The following is a 22476-nucleotide window of genomic DNA, read 5'->3' as shown; positions in this document are numbered from 1 at the left end:
CACCCAGACAAGCTAAAGTTATAAACTCGCGATCGGCTGCGCAGGTTCGACTGATTGATTATACGTCGTTTAATCAGTTCAAGGTGGTCTTGCGGAAAGAGCGTACTTTAGTAGGTACAGCTATCGCGGCTCCTCCGGGATCGACGGTGGGTAAGACCATGGGAGAGGGAAGATCGGAAGTGTCTAAGATAGATCGGAGAACGCGGTTCCCTTCCTTATTAGATCGTAAATTCCCCCCCCCCCCCCCCCATCCCCCCACGCCTATACTTGGTAATGGATAACATTGAGCCATCCTTGACAACAATTTGCTCCTCGAACCATTCACAAGGGTTGCAAAGATCAAGTGCAGCACGTACGTTATCCAAAAATTTCCCATTAAAGAGTACGTGTCGACGTCATTTTTTTCGTTTTTACTAATTTGCAAATGGTTTGCTTAGTGGATTTCTTTGATCAATTACTGCACAAAGGGATTCGTTCCATTGAATTTGTTTCCACGTCTGCGATCCCGATTTGGTATCGCCGTGATTTTTTACGCCGAATGAAACGAACCGGGAGGTTTTCCCGCAGCCGGTTGACAAACGTCAAAATTCGCCTTATCGCTAATTGAAAATGTCTGATATTTCCAACGAAAAGGGGTTCAAGTTTCGTCAAGGGCACGAGTGGCGAACCACTTATACGATTCAGATCTAAAACAATCACTGTCCTGCCATTCATCCGTCAGTGCCACCACGTCATTCGATCCGGTAGATATTTCTGCAGCCAGTAGATATGATAATTCTCAATCCCGAACCACGCGATTGTTGATTGAAAATTGAACTGCCAAAGTTTCGCGAGATCTCGGCCCTTGCACCAATTATGGTCACTTGTTTGTGACTGCGCAAAAAGAAAAGGTATGAAATGAAAAGTAATTAACTTCCTGCGGCTGGTATCATCCCGGTAAATCTATTGTCATTTTCACCCTCCATTTTCCAGGAAAACTCATATTCTCGCGTTAGCAACTTCTAATACATACGTATGGGAAAAACATTGTCGCGGTACCGCGAAACCTAAACTCTATACGGCCCGTTGACCTCCCGTGAAACAATAAAATGGAGAATTAACCACCGCCTCGGGGTGTATAACCGTCGCGTATAATCCGCCCACGACACAAGGATTTCAATTATAACTTATATTCCCAGCTTTATGCTGTTTCTACGCGAGGACTAACCACCGTTTCGTCCTCTCTGCGCGAGGGTGTCGAAATCAGTTTAGTCGACTCTGGGCAACGTCGATCAATTATTAGTCAACCGGCAAGGTGAAAGGGGCAGCCGGCCTAACCGCAGACCGAGGGACCAATAGTGCCAAGCGGTTTCTGAGGATGAATTGACCTCGCGGCACGGAGCCGCGTGTATATAACCGTTCGTCCGTTGTTTACCGAGGCTGTTAATTAGCCTCTCATCACTAGTTACGGTCAGTGCCAACTGGTCGGTCTCCGTCACGTCCAAGATCCGCCTACTAGGGACGAAATCCACAGGTGGACTTCGCCTCGAGTTAACCCTCAGCCTCCCTAACATAGGACGCAAGAAACACGGTTCGGTGCTTCTGTCTCGTCGCCCCAATCGGAGAAATCCGTATTAGGAGATTCACGTCGTCGGCATGGTTCGCAATATCGTGGTATACGATCTCTTCGCATGCCCGAAAGCTTGTTTCGAGATATTCGTATGAGTCAAAGGGCGAGGAATACATTGATCGTGATTCCGAATTGGTAGCAGCGTTATGCGAACCTCTTCAAAATCCACGTTCGAAGATTCTCTGTACCACCCCGAACGAGCCGGACGTTCGAGGAGAGGATAGGAGATGAGATTCGAGAAGGAGATCTGGCCTGCATGCAAATCACTTGGACGCGACGACGGAAACGCGACCTCGGCAGAGACGATAACTCAGCCAAATAGCAGACGGTGCACCGGGGACGTAGAAGCGAAGCTGACACCATGTGACGTTGGGAGGCGCGACGTTACTCCGCGTCAGAAAGCTCGTCTTGATCCTTGTCGAATAGTACGTATATACCTATGTCCTGTGCGAACAATTGTCGATCTTGACGGAAGGATTCGCGCGGTAATCAGCGCAAGCGAATGAAAAAAATTCACGAAAGTTAATTACCCTTTGCTCCGAAATGTATTACGTCCTCTTCAAAGTGATGAACCACCACAGAACGCGCGATACGACTCGGTGAATAGAGCCTCCTCGAGCTTTTGACTTTGTGTTAATTTTTTTTATCCCCACGACGCGATATTCCAGAGAAGGGGGATGGGGATGGGGAGGGGGTAGACACGCGTGTGCGTCGAGGCGAGTAGCCCGCGCTCGAGGGGTTCGAAATACACGGTGGGGGGGGGGGGGGGGGGGGAGGGAGAAGTTGGAAGGATTGCGGACTTCAATGGACGATAACTTTCGCAATTAACGAGGCCCGGGTCGTTAGCGAGACAACTTGCGTCAGTCGGGAGGTCACGACGGCCTTAAACGTGGTGCACCCTCATTCCGCCCGCCCCGGCTTACACTTTTCCGAGGCACAGGGTACCTACGCACTCTTCATACGCCCTCGCGATCAGCCACTCGATATTCGTCTACCTCCTCCACGAATGTCAGAATCCAAAAGCTTTCACACAGATTTCTCCTTGATCCTGCCGCGATTAACCATCGAACACCAACAAGTCTGACAAGTCACTTGACCTTTGCTTCAACGTGGCTTTCCATATTCTCGGAAACGACGTGCGATTTATTCTGTTATTTTATACCAACCATGAGTTTTGTATTTTTTTATTTGTATTTTTTTTTTCATTCTACTTTGATCATTTTTTGAAAATATCGCTACAAGCTTTCTTGTGTCGTTGAAATCACAGTGCCAATCATCGTCAGTGGCTGAACCGACGACAATCATTGACACGTTGTTTCGATATTTTTTAATCGACTTCGTACTCCCGTTGCTCTGTTCTTCATGGACTAATCAAGATGTGCGCCGAGCCGCCACTGAATACCTCGCATTTACATCTTGACGACCTGGATGCACGTCTGCTGCTCAATTTTATCCCGAATACGATTCGCTTAGTGAATTTTTTTTCCACCTCTCTTTAGAATCCAGCGTGATGGAGCGCCTGGGCGAAACTTGACTGTGTAACTTTAACGCATCGTAATTAAGAAATTTTTTCAAGAGACTGCAGGGTTGTTTTTGAAGAATTTAAAAGTTTTTCAATGTCTTTTAACAAGCTGTGTAAAAATTTTACAACCAATTCACGCTCAAACTCAATTCAATAAGAGCCAAACTCTCCTACGCAGCACTAATGATCTGTGATAGTGATCTTTCCGAACGATTCGGAGAAATAATCGTGTACATGTCGGGAAACGAGGAGACGAAGAGCTGCGAAAATCATGCGGACTTGTACCGGGTCCCAATCTCTTTATTATACCGTGAAGAATTCATCCCGTAGCTATTTTCGAAGAGTTGTACAGCGGTAAAAATTTCGGAATCGAAGGAATAAGAAGAAAAAGGCGGTGGATACGAAAATGAAGTAGCTGCACAAAAATACCTAGATTCTTACGTTTACTTTTTGGGACGCGCTGCGTTCTCACGGTGAAATTTCAGGCGAGTCACAGTTCCCACATTCTTACCGTGGCGCGGATCGATGATAAATTTATATTTCAGTACCAGGAACGGACCGTCTGAATCATTGAAATCGCTCGAATTCCCAAGAGGGTCGTCCGCGGTCCAGAGGCCAATTCCTTCTCTCTATATTAGTTGAAATATAAAAAAAAAAAGGTGCGAATGTTCATCAGCGGATTCGGAATGTCCGCTCGAATCGAGGCTGGCCCTGAGAAATTGTTAGCTTCACGGCCCGCTGTTGATAAGATTTCGAACTGTTATGTTGCATTTAATTTTCGTTACGGTAATTTACAATATTAAAGCAACGAGTCGGTTTAATTTTATCAATTAAAAAACGGGGCCAATTTCCTCCGTTTTCACCGAGTTACGTAGCGATAAAATTCTGCCATTTCCCACGCCGTTGGTGAATTTCGAGAAGCGTTGCGCCAATTGTCCGCAGAAATTGAAACGGTTTTATCGCGGCATCAAAGCCCTCCCGTCCTGCAATTCAGAGTTCCAGATGCAAACCGTTGAAGGTATTCGCATTTAGAGAGCCGATCGGAGCATCGATTCGCAATGCCGTTCAATTGAAACGAGGACCGAACGGAGCGTGTGTATCTCCCCTCGTTCATTGTTCCAGAAGATGATGTATCTTTGACGGCGCTGCCGTTGGCGTCGCGTCGCGTCGCGTCGATGTTGCAGCGTCGGAGGGTAAACTGATACAGCCTTATTGTTGCCGGAGCGAGACAAACGCGGCGTATACCCCCTGTCACGTCCCTCGATTTAATTAAGCCACCCACCGCAGCGCGGTGACGTCGGTATACGAGGAGGGCGAACCCGAACAAAGCCGAGGGAAGGAGCCGTGCGCTATCATCCGCGACCGAAAGTAACACCTTCGTGCAACGCCGGCGTGAACAAAGCCCGGACCCCGAAGGCACCTCCGTCTTCCTAATCTCCTCGCATCCGTCGCCGGGATGCACCCCGATCAATGCTCCCTGAAAAGTTTTTGGGAAAGCTCGATTTAGGCTTCTCCGCAATGGCAGCATTCGATCTTTGTTGCATCGCTGCGGCGATTCGTGATTGCAGCAAGTTGCGGCATGGAGGAAGCGAGGAAATCGATCGCGAATGCGGCAGTTGATTGTTGGGCGTGTTCCCTTCACACAATCTCGGACACTGTGACTTCTTTTCGAGAGCAGGTGGATCGAATCCTTGGCACCAGGGGAAAGTCCTTCGCGGAGTCGGGGACGTAAGCGGCAGGCGCGTTGAACCATTCGGACGCGCGGATGACGTGGTTAAATACGCTCATTAGGCTAATGGATCTAGGAAAGATAAAACCGGGAGTTTTCATGCATCAGAGCGTTTAACGAGGAGAGCGGTGGTGCAGCGGCTTGTTACACCTACCTACCTACCTACCTACGCTGGGTCGCCAGGTAGGTACATAATGCGCCGCGTTTTATTGTCCATTAATAAATATACGATCGGACGGCAGGCTCGAGGCAGCTCGGAAGGGTTGCAACGGCCGGAAATGTAAATCGCAAGAGGATCATAAGCAGTCCGATATACTTAATCTTTACCTCGTTCGAACTCCGATCGCTGCGGATTTCGCAATTAATCCGTCGACTTGATTCGCCCCGCGACGTTACAGATACAAAAAAATCAGCAAACCATGAGATCGACGAAGCGATCTACCGATGATCCTGATTATTCGCCTTCGACTACTTTACGCGTACTTCCGACCTAGTCGAGATAAACTTAAAGCCATTAAAGAGCGCCGAGCGTTGTAGAAAAGATGCTTTTCTTAATCGTCCAACTAATTTCAAACCCATTAGCAGGATGGGATTAAATTATTCGCCTGGAGCAGCCTCGTTACGAACAAGCCACGCAACCTTGTTTAGGTACCATATTGTAGTTTCGTTACACCGATCGAGAGAAGTATTTTAGTTGAAAAGGAAAAAGAAAACGAAAATCGCTGTAATAGGTGCACAAATTGAATCGCGGCCATCGATCGTTCAATTTCCGGTCGTCCTGTTTAACAGCTACGGTGGGCAGTGTAGCGAAGTTTGAAAAAAAATGCGGGACCGTTTCGTAATTATCTCGCTTCACTTCGCGGCTTAATTTCCACGATAAATGTAAGTAGGTAGAGAGAGAGAGAGAGAGAGAGAGAGAGAGAGAGAGAGAGAGAGAGAGAGAGAGAGAGAGAGAGAGAGAGAGAGAGAGAGAGAGAGAGAGAGAGAGAGAGAGAGAGAGAGAGAGAGAGAGAGAGAGAGAGAGAGAGAGAGAGAGAGATAGAGATAGAGATAGAGAGAGAGAGAGAGAGAGAGAGAGAGAGAGAGAGAGAGAGAGAGAGAGAGAGAGAGAGAGAGAGAGAGAGAGAGAGAGAGAGAGAGAGGCGAGAAGTGAGTGCTTATATCAATTCGTTCAAAGATTAATATTCCAAGCGGGGATTTAACCTTGTTCGCACTAAGCTACGAATTAGTAGGTAATTACCAGTGTCCCTCAACCCTTGAGTGTGCCAGCTCACCCCAATCTCGAGTCCCACTTTCGCCCGTCCAGCAATTCGCCCTTAACTCAAGTTTCTGTATTTTAAGAACAAATTTTATACACAGGAATTTGTGATTTCCCGCGATTATAACACAAACACCGGCTATTAAAACGTCGGCTCTCCCACCAAATAACTCTGCAATTGCACAATCCGCTGACTTCGTATTGCCTGTCGGTTGAAAAACAAAATTAGCTTCCTTGGTTCTTTAAGACCCGGCAATTCTATCCCTCACCGATAAGCCTGGACGACGAAACGGGAGAGTAATAAAAAACATGGAAAATCGAGGGGTGGATAGATATATTTTCAAAATTACTGTGCCAACTATTTCAGTTTTATTCGTAGCAAAACATCGCCTCTCACACTTTCTCCTTTTGACCTACAAAATTCCGTATCATGGCCCGGAAAATTATTTATAGAGTCGGTTCAAGGGGTTGGTAAGTCAAAGATCGACACTTCTTATTGTTTCTATTACAACAAATGAGATGCACTTTTTCATCAGGCTAGTAGCGTCAAATATTAGAATTTTCAAACTTACGCTGACATGGAATTCGATCGAATCTCGTTTCAGTTAGTTTGTGAACAGCAGTTTGATCGACAAGGGAAGTCATTACGGAATAAAATCCACAAGACCACGTGAAACCGATTCGAATCGAAGAATTGACATCCTAGCCCATATTTATAATTCATATATTTCTTTTTTTTTAACGTATATCTTCCAAAATCGTCGCAACTTACGATCATCCTAATTTGTTGAATATTCAATGATCGACCAACTCGCGATGAAATTACCAAAAAGCATCGTTTTCCAACTCGTCTGCAACCTCGTTAAATCGTCCAGCCACGTATACGAATTTAAATGAATATCTCGAGACGGTGCATCAGCAAGAACAAACTAAATGTGTAAAAAAATTTCCCCCATTAGTGAAAAAGTCGGCTGGCTCCTCGAACCGCAAGACACGTAGGATTTGTCCGGAGATTCGTCGCCTCGGGGGGATGGCGAATCTAGGTGCGGAAGTCTAATTGCAAGGATGGCAATTAAAAAGCTGCAGGGTTCCCGGTACGTGCCGGCTCCTCGAGGCAAGAGGCGGAAATTCACAGCGGCGCGGATCTTCCCTCGGTGTATATATGAAAAGTGCACGACGAAACGCTCGAGACGGCGAGCCTGCAGGGAAGAATCGCGGCGCTTCCACGTCCGCGAATTCACCCGTTTCGCAAACTGGAAATGGTCGGGGCAAAGATGGCTTCTGCACGTTCCTGTGTCCGAGCGTAATTAATAGACGTCACCGGCACCCGCTGTGACCTTCATAAATTAAGACTCTCTCCCTTTCTCGCTCTCTCTCTTGCTCTGTCTCTCTCTCTTCCCGAAACTCTTCCAAAAATCGCGTCCCGCCACCGTGCCGCACCCCATTATTATAATATTCGGGGATTCTGGCCTCCCATCGCAGAGTCCCTCGTGTGTTTTAACGAAGGGGGAGACTTCCGATGCACAATTCTTCCTTCCTGCCTTCCTTCCTTCCTTCCTTCCTTCCCTCCTCTTTTCCTTCCTCACTTCCTCACTTCCTGACGCCGAATTATCCCTTATTTTATCATTGTAATTTTCATTTTTTTCTTTACTTTTTTTTTTTTTTCTTGCAGTCGAGAAACATCAAACGGAGTATGGAGAATGAAAAACGCATAGAGGAATAATTAAGAGCGGAAGAGACAAAAATTAGAAAAAAAAACAGAATTGTTTATTCGGGAATGCTGATAAGGGGTTGCCTAAACATTCTATAATAATAATTATAAGCCGGGGCCTGAGCGTGTTTGTTGTGTCTCGGCGTTTACAAAGTGCATAACGAACCGGTAATGGTGCGATTAACGGGGGTAACGAGAACCGAGCGACGACAAAGGCGAGTCTGACACGTGATTCGAGACCATTGTGCTTACAGTTTAGCCCCATATATTTTCGAGGGTTCGAGTATAATGGAGCCTCGGCCTAAGCGCGAGATAAGACGGCCGAGCTTTCGCCAAATTCGGGGGCGAGGCGATCGTAAGCACGCGCTTACATAACTCAGGCTTTCACCGCGTGTCCGATACTCGCCAAATCTCGGTCTCTGACGCGGTTACGCGATCCAGGCGAAAGGGCGCGAAGCGATGAAAAATAACGAATGTGAAAAAATGCTTGGAAGGCTCGAGGCACCTCGAAACTAACTCTTCTCGCTCGTCTCGACTGAATTGTCGTTCAATCAACGGACGAACAAAGGGCTGCAGCCGGAGTATAGATAGAGAAATAACAAGGGGATTTGCACAACGCGAGTTTGCACTGCGGAAGCTGCTTCAAACTTCGGCGTATATAATAAAGCTGCAATTAGCCAGGCGCGGGGTCCTCGCGCTTACGATATTCAGTTAACCCGACGCGCAGAGAAGGGTGCGGCGGTTCGCAAATATTTGCCGATCCCTGATAGCGGCCACGCCGTTCGTACGACGGTGGAGAAATATTTTTCATTACAATTACATCGTACTTAATTCAGTTGCCTGTGGCTGTCCTTACGCGTGTAAGCCGGCGCATACGTCCCTTTGTCAAAACAAACCCCTTAGCCGTGTTCCAAAACTCATCCCTCGGCGACTAAATTCAACCGATGAGGGGTTATTCGTGGGACCGGGGTTCTTTCTCGCCCCGACTAGTGTCGATTTGAGGTTCGAATCAATGGAATGTCGGACACTCGATGATTCGGCCTCTGCCACGGGATCGGCGGAGTCGGCTGATCGTTTTTTACCAACGTACTTTATGATTGTTCGAAGAGATTCGGCCGATCCTTAACGAGTAACGGCACACCCAGCATTCGGATGAGAATTTATAACCCGACTCACTTATGGATCGTAAATATTCAAAGTTTGAACAGACTTAAGTTCAATTACGCGAAAGTAATGAACCGACGTCTAATCAGTGAGAAAAGACTCACGGTTCTTCGAAGGGTTCAAACCGCGCCGAGACGAGGTGGGGGGAGAGAATCCGGTTATTGTTCAGTGACAATGGATCGCTCCTCGGCCTAGACAAGCAAGAAAATAGTCGGTAAGAAAAAGCAAGTTGGATATCAGCCGGTGGTTGAAAATTTCGTGAGAATTTAATCGTACGACTTGACGAGTCTTGCGGGAAGAAAAACTTTTTCTACGAGAGCTATACCGTCCGCGTCGTATAAACTCGGGAGATTAAACCCCCGTTGTTATTATAGGTGGAATTTTATAAAGCTTAGCTTCGCATAAATCATGCGGGTAGATCGGTTTGAGATCAAGTTTTCTTTATCTTTCTTTTCCCTCTTACTTTCCTCCCTGTGCTCGGAAATTTGCCAACATATTAAAAGTTTCGCGGGGCGATAAAGCCTCCAGAGCTTCTTTCGTTTGTCTCGAACTCATCAAGGAATACTGCAATAAGTTCCCGATGCTTATCTCCCATGATTCCACGCGCCGAGAATATTAATTACGCTCTTCGAGCGGATGGGAATTTTTCTCGAGTCCTGCGGCCCGCGAGCATAGACGGCATTAATGATAATTTTCACAACTCACCGTCGCGCTCGGTACTCCCTTGAATTTCGCACACGCGTTACAGCCGCCAGTTAACCGGTCACGGTTAAGCGAACTGGAGTACACAACTCGATTTCAATTATCATAGGAAAATATGATTCCAATTTCTCAACGTGGCGTCGCTGAAACGCCGCACTGAAACTGCTGCAGGCTAACGCGCGATATTACATCAGTTATTAGCATTGTGTTACGTACTAACGATAAAATACCTATTTCATGTAATAAGTGAAATACGAACGAATATTTTTAACTAAAATTGTAAAATATTTTGAATTAAAACCATTAATTACCAAAAGCACTTTTCCGCAATTAAGACTACATACATACTGAAATTTGCAAAACTTCGGATTCGAAATGCGCCGTCTCGAAAAAAAAAAAAAAAAAAATACGAGATAATCGATTAATCGACTCGTGTTTACCGATTCAATTGGGTCGCGTACGATTATTTTTTTGGACTCGATTAATCGATGCATCGGTTATTTTTAGCTTAAGGGCCATCGCTAGTTCGTATAAATAATTCCACGCGCAAGTTAAGGGCGCGTCACTTGAGCCGCGTCAATCAGTTACGAGAAGTTCGGCTCTAAGTGACTTTCATGCACAGATAGGTGCCTACAATATTCTCGACCTTGGATACCGCGTATCTGAGAACCTTTATGCGAGCACCCTCCGAGGCTAATTGGACGAAGCTGCGTTTCGGGCTCCGCGAAAGATTCCTTACGCTCGAGACGGTCAATTAATGCACTTGGTCTGGCGTGAATTTCACAAGGTGAAATAAAAGTTGGATCTCAATCCAGAAACGCGAGTCCGATTATCATTTCTTAATTTATGCTTTTCAACACGACCGCATACACGTATAATTTTAATAGAAAAGTGGAGAAAAAAGCACCCTGCCACGGTTCGCAAAGCAAGTATCTATCATAATTATACGAAACGTTAATGAAAGTTCGAAACTAGTCAGCGCAACGCGATAACCGTCACCGTCATAATTAGTCGTCGATGATTAATATTTGCACTGGACGAAATCCGGGGTGCAGATCAATTCGTTACTCTTTGATCCAATTCTAATCACGATATTAATTTCGCCAACCAACCGTTGGATCAAAGCGAAACTGATTTTACAAAATGTTATTATTATTATTCTTGTTGATGCCGTTATTGTTGCGATGCTGAACAGGAAAAAAAGAACAAAATCGACTCACCCTCTTTTTTCGTGAATTGGTTATGGAATTATACCTTCTGTGCTGTTCCCCAATTATCATTTGCATAATTACCGCTCGTGATCAGCCGACCGACGACGCAGACATTGAACGTTTATTCAATTTACCTCGAAGCAGCTGTTGATTGGCGTTCAGGCGAACAGTGCCTGTGCGTGTATCAGCAACGATTTGTCGGCTGTACATAGTGTTTGAAGAATCTCCGAGTACGTAGACGGGTAATAAAGACACGCGGCCTGCCAACTTTCGACGCGATTTTTACCCTTCACCGCATCGCGGTGAGATATCCGATTGAGGCGAGACAAACGTGACGGAAGAGAGGCCTTTAGCAGCATTTTCTAATCGGCTTTCGATATTCACGGTACGAGTCCCGATTCGATTCGCGCTCAACGATCGGGATCCCAGATCTCATCTACCGGGTGTCCAACGCGCGAAATTAATTTATCGTCACGCCCGCGACTAACGCTGCGTTACAAAGGCAGAACTGCACGGTCTCGCTCACGCATCCGGCCGGCTGATCGTGAATGCCAATTTCGCGAACGATCATCGTTCACGGGTGTTTACAAGATCGCGTTGCGTCTGCTCGGATGCCTCTAGCCCCGACAGGCACGCTCGCCCTGTACATACGTGCTTACACGATCGAGGCGTGCGGAGGCAGCGCCACGAAACATTGGCGATTAATTGCACGGTTTCCCTGCCGGGCGGTATCCAGCACGCAGGTGTAATTACGCTACCAGTTTATAATTACTAATTATCAACCCGGCGATCCATTGGCACGGTTAAATACTTCTAGTCCGGCGGTGCGCGTAATTGTCCGGCCTTATGCCGGGTCGCGCACGAACGTCGAGCTACCTCGATGATTATTATTTTACACGTGCGAATTCCTGAACGCCGGTGAAAGGCCCGGATCATCGCTGTAACGAGTCTGTAAGAGTTCGTTCATTCAATAATTCGTTCGTTCGTTCGTTCATTCACAAGTGGGACTGGGAACGCGGCTGATTCGAATCAAGTCGGGCAAGGCGGTGCGATGTTCAGACGTTTGAAGATCGCGTTCCACCATTTCGACTGAAATTCGCAAGCTTACAAGCTCTGTCGTTTATACAATCTGCGAGTGAAAGGCTGCCGAATGAAAGTCAAACGCGCCTCCCCTCGCCATAAAATCGATGCTTACAGGTAATATTTCCAGTGTTTCTACCGCGGCAAGAATATACCGCGGGGGATCAAACTTATTCGAGTAACCCGAAGCGTCAAGAGGTGCGAAACAAAGACACCGAGATGACATTTCATGACCCGAGGCGAGAGGAAACCCGGCGCGGCGTGACGGTGAAGAAGTTTTATTCAAATCCATACGATGGAGAAGGAGAAGGAGAAGCAGAAAAAGAAGAAGAAGAAGAAAAATAAAGGGTTGAATCGTCGACGGTATATAAGGTGAGAGGCTTTGAGCGAAGGAGAAACCTTTCGAGTTGCAATAAGAGAAGTAAGTGGATTGCCTGTCGAGGGGGAAATTGTTGAGTTTCTACGGTCGGAGGGCTCTCGATGACGGTAGAAAAGGAGCCGGCGAGGGGATGAAGGAGGGGAGAGGTCAACGGGAACCGGGAGTTCGCGAATCGTACCTAAATGGATTGTTTGGACTTTTTTAATCCCTTTTTACGAAGTCTTACCTCGCGGTCGACGACATCTGGCCTTTTCTCCTCGCATTGTATTATAAATGTACCGCAGGTAGATGCACGGAAGGTGTACGTAGATGAAAGGATAGAAGGAGAGGAAAATATACTCGCTTCGGTAGGTGTTGGTGCATCTGCGCAATTAGGCGATCTCTTCTTCCCTGGCACATTTTCATTATTCTCTTTCGAACCGACGGTTTTATATTTCTCTTAAACTTTTTCGCGATATTTTTCCCGCGTGCAATTAGCGTTGGGGCGATCATCCGCAGACAATTTTTAAATCACCGCATATTCATCCCCGAAGATCATGGAAGTCCTTTGCTCGTGAGGTGGGGATCAGGGGGCGAGTCAAGGTCGCTCTCCTTTGTCTCGCTCGGCAATAAGAAAATTTATGGTCCTTGCAGATTTTACGATGATTGAAGAGGTCGGTTTTACTACCTCAGCCGATTCTCACCATCTGCAGTAATATGGTAGAAGGTATACTGTACAACTTGCTCGATTAGTCAAAGAATTTCAGGCATAATATACCTGTAGACTGTCAGATTTCGCTAAAGACAAGCTACTATATTCAACATCAGTTTTCCCAAAGTTCTTTTACTCGTAATAAAACGCAATTTCCGTTTACGGACCACAAGTAGAGCTAATTGAAAGTTCAAAGTATGAGAAGAACCGTGTCTCTTGCACGTCGGCTATGAAATAACTGTTACACGTACGCAACACGTGTACTCGGTGTAACCTGCAGAGGTTAAGTTGTTAATAGGATGATGTCTGTAGCAATCTCGTGTACAGACGGTACTCGAGGCGGGAAAAAGAGAAGGGGGAAGAGATGGAGAGAGAGAGAGAGAGAGAGAGAGAGAGAAAGAGAGAGAGAGAGAGTCAAGGATCGAATTCAATTTCGAATTGTCATTGTGTAGCGGGCTCTTCAATCTCGGCGTGAATCCCATAGCTCTTGTACCCCGTCGTGGAACAGGGTAGGTACTGGCACCCGGAACAAATTCCTTGATTCGTTCTTGCCAGGTCGCTGATTCGCGTCCGGAGTAACGCTAAACAAAGGAGAATTCATAAATGAGCGTGACTCGTTCCCCCTCGTGTTTGTCTCTCCTCTCGCGCTTTGTCATCACTCTTGTCGGTCGTACGAAAGGAGTCCGATGCAGCCTAGACGTCTCGGATAATAACTAGAGGTCTTCGGCACGCCGGTGTACGGACGCGTTTCCTGGTGGAAGTTACTCCGTGCACTCGGGAACGTTCATCAGCGCAAACAATATCTAATAAAGGTGTCTTCAGTTTCACGGAGTAATTTCTACTTCGAGGGACATCCTCGGCTGGTCTGCGGGTTTACAACCTCCGGAATGGATCAGTCCGAGTGGTAGGACGGCGCCTGGAACTGTAGAGATGGAGAGAGATGGAGAGAGAGAGAGAGAGAGAGAGAAGCGGAACTTGGCAAGGACTTGGGGACGAAGACCACTGACTGTTATTTGCACGTGTTGCCCAAGTCACACCTCCTAGTCCTTTTCATCAAGAATTCTTGCAGCTCCTCGGCAACGCCGCGACTGCATCCACGTCGTTTCGCCCGCCTTCCATGGTGCACTAAACTGCAGCTCTTACACCCTCCATGGATTATGCAGAGGCGGGGAGAAGAGGCGAAGTGAAGGCCAGACCGTTTCTCCGGGAGGTAAAAGTTGGTCGTCAAAAGTCGCACTCCGTGCACCGGAATGCTAAAAGATCCATCCTGCACCGCGAGGGAGGAGGACGAACCGCGACGTCGCGACGCTACTGCAGCAACTACACCAGCCGTTTAGCAAAATTCCCCCCTCCACCCTGCCGCACGCCTGTAACGCTCAACTTCTTCTTTGCGCTGAAACGTATTTCAAATCATCGCATCTCTCTCTCTCTCTCTCTCTCTTTCTCTCTCTCTCTAATCCCTGCGGCTCTTTGGCCAACTTTTATACACCGTGTACCGATGCACGAGGGCGACTCGCGCGCCAATTTCAAAGAGCCGGAAAGGGTGCTGCTAAATCAACCCAACTAGCTGCCTTCGCCTAAACCGTCAAAGGCAAACTTTAACCGGTGGAACTTCTCACGGTAGATATGGACCTTCACGAGCGACTGTACTCGTATACGTATACCTACGTATGCAGATTAATCAGGATCAATTACTCCGACCCGTTGCCGGGGAATTGATGTCAATTTAATTAACATCTCGCAGACAGACTTTGCGCTGCACTCGCGCGTTCCTCATCCCTCCGGGTTTACTCGGCTGAAGGGGTTGCAACTGTCAATATGGATAATATATATCGGATAGTAGGATTTGCCTCGCGGATGTGATAAATTACGTCTCGCTTATACGTCGAAAACACGTCCGTACGCAACGCATATTGTAAAAACTGAGCCGATTCGTCACGCCGGGGATAATTTGTTGCGGTGCAGATGTGATTGGGGGGGGAGGGGTTATTAATTTATTCTCACTCACGTTATGAGTGTCCGTCGGTTAATCGTGAGTGATATATAGTATGTGTGTGGGAAGCGCGAGACGATGACCGTATGGTTTGAGGTTGTGTAATGATAATAGAGCCTTTTTGCCCGTGGTAAAAAGCCATCTCTAATTGTTCGGACGAACCGTGAAGCCGGTATGTGTCAGGAATAAATCAAATCAAAGTGCACTTTCTATCGCTTAAGAGGATCTCCTCCTATGCGTATACAGGTATACATATATTTGTGCCGTTCGTAAAAATATTCGAACCGTGTCCGAGACCTTAATAAAAGATTAAGCAATCCCTCTCGGCAGCACGTTACCGGGTCATATTAACCGTTAGTGCTATTGAATGAATCGCATTAAGTATACCATTTACCATTGAATTAACGGTACGTGATGGACAAATTAAACTTGACGGCAAACCTCGTATTCAAAATTAATATTACGTTAGGAAGTAATGAAATTCGCGTGCCTGACGGAAGTAAATTTTCTTACGAGTACAAAGTGAAAATCCGATATTTTTAAAAGATTATAAAAGTACACAAGCATTATGCCCATGCAGCGACGCTGGTATTCCCGCTTCAACTTACTCGATAAATCACCTAGTTGACACGCCAGAGTTCACGGCATCGTTCTATTTCTCGCTAGGCTGAACCCTTTAAGGTGAAGAGTTGAAAACCACGATGTCATAGCTACATGGATATTAGGACAACGATCTCTCGTGATACCAAGGAATCCAGCCGTTCACGCCGGGGCAAAAAATGGCTCGAGCAGAGTTACACGTGATTCAATCCATCGGCTAGAGCAGGACTTGGGTTAAAGCTGCGGCATTAGAATCGCACTCGCGAACCAACCACGTGCGACCGACAATGTCGAATGCTCCGACCCTAAAACTGCGTGCCGTAACGTTACGAACCGATCAGCAGTGCACGAGGTATAACAAAAAGAAGCGCGCCGAGGCCAGAGGTCGCCAGAATCCCCCCCTCCCCTCCGATTTTCTGGACTCCGAGGACTGAAAGCCCGACTAATAGCGGTTAAAAAATATACGGTATTTGTCATATTTCCTGCAGCGACCGAATTCGACCCCGCTCGAATCACAAGATAGTGAGAACGCGGGAATACGCGGCGGGCTGTGATGCGAGCAAACACGATTATGGTGACAGCGGTGGGATATATTGCGATTTCGGCCCCGGAAAGGGTCGCGAGTCTGCCTCGGTTTCCGTACACCGAAGGAGAAACGAGTCGAGGTCGAGGAGATGAGAGACGGCTGGGCCAAGGGGTGCAGGATAATTATGTCGCGCTGTGCGCACGTACCCGAAGAAACTCCTTGCGAGATTTACGGGATGTTTGTATAGCGGGGCGCTGCTCGAGGGCTGCGCTAGGCTCGCCCGCTCCTCGCCGGGTCCGTCCTCGTCCTCTTCCTCGTCGCGAGTTCGTCCTGGGGCGTCGACGTCGGTCGTGTAGCTCTAAATCATTCCGTACCTGACCGAGATGCTTGGCTGTGTACTCCGCGCGCCTTTGGGACCGAGGACCGAATCAGGATTTTAGTTTGTGTTTGCCAGACGACGACAACGACGACGACGACGACGACGACGAGGATGACACCCGGAATTCAATGCGCAATTACGCGTGCGCTTAACTATTCGAGTCGAGCTCCTTGCCTCCTTCACTCTAACCATGCACGCGTTCCCTAGCTGTACAACAGTCGTACAACATGTAGGACATTCTTCTACCTACCAATAAACCTGCCAGTCATCGTACGTGCAAATGCTTCAGAATTCCAACCGCGATTCCTGCCCTCCTTCCTTCCACGATGACATGTACGTCTTCTAGTCGTACTCGGGACCCCGTCGACAGCTGACGCGTCGTCGTATTCCCTCGTCTCATTCTGAACCATCAAAGTTTTCTGAGAACGCAAAGTGGTGGAGGGTTCAAGGTCCGCTTGCAGATATTTTGATTGCACAGGCCTGCAACGAAATCCTACTTCAAAAAAGAATATTACAGATATGATGGTTTCAATGTGCCGAATTCATATCTGCTCTTCATTTATTACTCTCACGTATATGTTACGTGATATGAGTTTTTTTTCTTTTCTTAATGTTCAAAATTCAGAATTTGTGGTGTTTTGTTTTTGCATTTACACTACTTTAATCTATTTAAATAGTATTTGTACATACAAAACCAGTTCGAATTACACTACTAGATAGATGTTCTGACGATATTAATGTTTTAACTTTTCAACTTTGAAACTTTTTTTTTTTACACATTGTTGTTATCATTAGTGTGTGACTATAATTTGTATGCCAACATAAGGTTTCATTGAAAAAAAAAAAAAATATCGCATGAAAAGTGTATATACATATGGTGCATATTTTTCATTACTATATTTTGATTCAAGAGGATCAAATTTATTATAATTCCACATAATGATAAGAAAAGAGAAAAAAAAAGTTGTTTTTTTTTTACCGATTAGTGTTATTCAGCTCAGACGCTGAACTTTCTTACACATCTTTCACATCCCCGTAACGCAATTAAAAAATCCGTTCGGATGTCGGTTAGGTGGAGTTTAATTTTTTGCTCAGGTGAATTAAAGAAACCGATGAAGAGAGTGGACTCTACTCCCGCGGAACCTGGGAAACGCCAAACTCGGAATTAAGCCGAATTCTTAGGAGCATTATCCCGAGAGCTCAATGCAAATTAGCCGGCTGTACGCACCAGTATTTTCACCCTCCCCTGTGACGCAATGTCTTAATTGAGGCGCAGTGCTCCGGATTTGTGGCGACTAGCGACCGCGGTAAAGTATGTTTGCACTTCACTGCGCGCAAACCGCACCGAGCTTTCCATTCTCGCCAACCCCCGCAATCCAACCAACCCGCGGCGGCTGCAGGTAATTTATCCATTTTCCGACAACCATCTGCCTTTCGTTCAAACCTCATCATGATTTTAACTCCAGACTGTGACTTGCAATGTTGAGACAAGGTCGGCGGAACATTTTTACTCAAGGGAGGTCAATTCATTTGAATGTCACGTGTATATTACCTCGACGAGATTCAATCTTCATTTTGATAAACTTCATTCGAGCGGATCGTGGAATCGGGTGAGATTTTTTTGACAGTTCGAAAGGACCAAAACAAGCCTGAGATTATAGTAAATACGGTATTTCCGTGAAAAGGAACTCTCGAGAAACGGGAAGAAAATCCATCGAATACCTACCACGGAGAAATTCTCTTCTTATTCTTAGCTACGTCCATCGCCAGAGATCAATAACGGACGCAAATTGAAAACGCGCTTCTCCCACGTCGAACACGTCTGCAAGAATTTCAAACACCTGTACAATGCTTACGACGAACGATCTATTGCTGAAAGAGAGATGGGGGTGTTCATCCGTACATTTTGAGGTCGAGCAGCACAAGACCTGGCGGACTTTGAGCACACGGTAACGTCAGGTTGACGAGAGTTTCGGAAAGTTCTCCCTGGACACGGTTCGCAGACCGAGAGGTAACTTTTCGTGTTAAATCCGCGGAACCGCTGACCCTTACACGTGGGGTTGGAGAACTGGTGTAGAGACCACCTGACGGGGGCGTCGTTGAAAGTTGACGTACTTTTCTCGCGATCGGTATCTTGAAGATTTTCGTGGGTAAAATCAAATATTATGTACGTGTAACGGTCTCGTTCATGATTGAAGTGAATTTCCGAGAGTCCGAGCGGCGATTGGAAAATTATTTCGAGCTTTCAAGCACTTGATGTACTGAAATATTTTCTTTCACTCTCAGAAGCGAGGAACGTTGCACACGACGTACAAAGTTACGGAAAGTTTTAATTCGAGCGTGCTAATAATAAAAGTAGAATTCAGATTTACCGTTCTTATGTGGCCGTAGCACACATACCGTAATGTACAACTAAAAAGTTGGCCGGCTCACCGTAATAAAACTTGCGGGAAGAAAGTCTTGCTCGAATCTTCGACTCAATTTCGTAATAAGAATTGTAAACAGTTGTTGTGATAAGAATCGTGTTCTCCTGTCACCTCGAGGACTTGGCCACGAATAACGAAGGGTTATAAGTCTGAGTAACGGTGAAAGTATCGGGGGAAATTATGGCCCCGGTACCGTTCCGGCGACGTGTTCATCGCCTACTTCGCGAGTCGCGAGTTTAATTTGGGGAGGAAACGAACTGATGTCGAGTAGATATTTCACCCCGGGAGGTTATTTCTTCGACGATTATTTCAAAACGTTTACCCAGTGAAACTCACAGCCTGAAATACCTACGCCTCGAAAATATCATTCTCACGAAATTGCTACAGTTTGTTGCGTATGTACTTGAAATACGATCCTCGAGGGATTTTCATACCCTCAAAAGCTCGACTTACTTACTTGAATACCTGCAACTCACTTACTCGCATTACGCGTCTCGTCAACTGTCCATCGGTAATTTCGCGATTACTCGAAGAAGCCACGGCAGGGAATCGAACGATACGTGCGACATTGTCCAAATTACAAAGGGGTGCGTTTGGCAACTCGATGGAATATTTTTGCAAGCGTTACGCTCGTCTGGCTCGTTACGGTGACGCGTGTTTTCCTTTTTTCGATTTTTGCGCGAGGCTGAATGATTCGGTAGGTAACGGAACCGTGGGAAAGTTAAAGGTCGGCGCAATTGAAACCCTCGGCGAAGAACAGGGTTAAGTTATGTACATGCGATTCAGAATGCCAAGATTAAGTTACTTCGTAACATTTTTCTGGCTCCTGCAGGCACTTCGGGGGGAATGTTATTAACCTCGTTCCAAGTTTTTCTCAACGCACCTCGAGGGCTTCCTCGACGTAGGTATAAGCTTCTTGTCGAGTTTTGCTCTTCGTACATACATCGCGGTGCCCGCGAAGAGGATGATACCTACGGCATGGGGCGAAGCGACCGCGGGCGGCCATCATTAGATTTGACAATTAAACGACGAAGGAGCATATCCTCGAGTTGCGTCAGGTACAGGGGATGGAAAACAGGGTGAATAAATCGCGATGAACCTGAAAAATGAGGGGGAAGAAGGCGGCCTTTGAAATTAAAAGGAAATAAAGTAAAAGAAAACTCAGCCCAATTACCCGCGATAAATCCTCTTCCCTTGTATATTTTATAACGTCTTACCCCATCTTCTCTCTCGTTTTTCCCACTTAATCTTCTTCTTCTTCTTCTTCTTAATTCTCGTTTTCCTGTCATTCAAATTTGACGCGACCGGTACAATTGTATCACGTGTACAAGCTCGGAGAGTGAATTCTTTTGTAGAAAGATTTCAGACTCCTCAAGGATCGAGCAGCTACGGCGTGGGCGGCACCCCGGCGTTCCGGGGTTGGATTTCGTGTCGTGGTGAATAAGTGGCGGGTAAACCGGACGATATATTTAAGGAAGTAACGGAAGAAATAGAATTGATGGACAGAAAAATACCAAACTTGGCAGAATGTTCGATTATAATGTAAAAAGAACTCATACAAATTTTTACGATCCGAGGTGGGTTTTTACGCGAGATATTTGTAATTCTTCTTATATCTTTACAAGCCACCTCGACATGGCCTCTTATGAGAAATGACGGAGTTAGCTGCACATTATTCCTTATATCTCCGTAATTGATGGATAGATCAGAATGAAATATAAACAGTAGAGAGATGGAATACTCAGAATCATTTATCCGGCTTAAAAATATTCAAAGGTGACTTATGATAGGAATAATAAAAACAGTAAAAAGTACTAGTAGAGAATTTTCGGACCCTCGCTAAAAATATTGCAACGTCGCATATTCGAGGTTATGAGCGCGCATTTTGAAATTTCCACGTATTGTGACAGCTCGTGCAGGCTATTACATTTTTTATAATTCTTCGTTTTTTGTTTACACGACATATTTTACCTTTCCAATAAAATCTTGGCTTCTTTTCTTTAGGCATATCGAACTGGCGCTTAAAAGAAATTCACTGATACCGCCGACGAGCTGTCGACGGCATATTTGACACACATATACACGCGCGCACAGTCAATGAAAAACGACGTTGCCAGATTAAGTACTACTTAGGTCAAACCACGGGCAAATGTTTTTATGACTAGGTGGGTAGTTGCGTTACTTCCCTAAGCGAAACGGATTCGTGACGGGAGACCGAAAACCCCGGAGATAAGCGAGCGAAAATTGACTGGCAATTTGAATTATGCAAAAGAGTGAAGATGACCGGAAAGTAAATATTAAAAAATGGCAACGATTCATGCCGAGCCTCACATTGAGGTATTTAAGTATAAGGAGAAGAGCATCAGACATAATTACAAATAATAAAGAGCGGGTAAATAAAAATGAGCAACCCATTTCGGGTAGAGCCACCCGCCTATTCGCGCTTACACGCTTGTACACGTATAGTATACGCGTCACGACGTTGTCCGTAAATACGTAACGCGGCGGTTTACCGATCGTAAACCGTAACTCGTGTTAGCATTAAACCGACGCGATAGTTGTACCAAACGCGCAGGGGCGAATGCTCCTCTCGACAAGATTATATGCACTTCGGGAAGACCGTGGGGCGAGGTTCCTTTTTATGGGCTCCGTGAGTAGTAAGATTAACAACCGGGGAGAAGATATATTAGATTTCCTTTAAAAAAAATTTTCAACTCCAAACTGCGCGGCGTGCTGCAAGCACGAAGATTCAGCCGCTTGCTGCGAAAGCGGTGAATTCACCCCGTTCGTCGAAATTCGCCAAATCGGAGCCAGCTAGGCGCGGGTTGGATATACTCGTATTATACCGAGAATACGGAAACGATTATCCTCGCAGACGAATCGTTATTATAAATTCGAGGGATGCGAATTAAGCTGATGCAGATTACGTCAACACGTGGTGAGTACGGCCTTGTTCAACATCTCGTTTCTATTCCCAAGCCCCGAGTTAATGCCCAAAGTTATTACACACATATACGTACATACGTACCTCGTATTATACGCGACGAAGACGCCGTTACACCATCGGCCCGCATGTGCCCGATATCGAACGGCATAAACGCCCCGCAACGCGGAGAAAATTCCGCTTGCGACGGGACGTGTACGATGCTGTCATCATTCCGCGAGAGTGACGGCGCGCTTCGGCGTAGTCAACTTTGTACATATGCCGAAACTAGACCAACCGAACGCATTAAGGTTCGCCCGCTCCGCAGTTTCCGGACGCAAATACACCCGTTTCGTTACCCTGGAAAGCAGACGAGCAGCTATAGACGCGAGGCAAGGTACCCTTACACGAAGATCGGATATCGCCACTTCCTTCGCCTCGAGCTGCGGGTTAACACAACTTTGAAATTGCGTAGAGAGCCGGAAGCCGGCACACCTCACATCCTCCCAAAATTACTTCCAGAGTATAGGCTTAGAGGCCGTTCGGCAGATTCGGCGGATTTAAAAAACGCGG

At 46.3% G+C, this 22476-nt stretch overlaps 1 long non-coding RNA gene across 1 annotated transcript in view; it reads right to left on the bottom strand.

Moving 5' to 3' along the window:
• Positions 1-13184: 13184 nt before the first annotated feature.
• LOC124294991 overlaps positions 13185-22476 on the bottom strand; it is a 66273-nt gene continuing 56981 nt past the window's right edge. Inside the window, exons 3-4 of the long non-coding RNA XR_006904894.1 lie at positions 16805-17034; positions 13185-14449 (exon numbers count right to left, since the gene is read on the bottom strand). This is a non-coding gene — a long non-coding RNA (uncharacterized LOC124294991). The remainder of the gene's footprint in view (positions 14450-16804; positions 17035-22476) is intronic.

This window comes from Neodiprion lecontei, chromosome 6 (genome assembly GCF_021901455.1).
Source record: "Neodiprion lecontei isolate iyNeoLeco1 chromosome 6, iyNeoLeco1.1, whole genome shotgun sequence".
Classification (NCBI taxonomy): domain Eukaryota; kingdom Metazoa; phylum Arthropoda; class Insecta; order Hymenoptera; family Diprionidae; genus Neodiprion; species Neodiprion lecontei.
The sequence above is the reverse complement of the archived record's forward strand: the minus strand, read 5'-3'. Positions and strand labels throughout refer to the sequence as shown.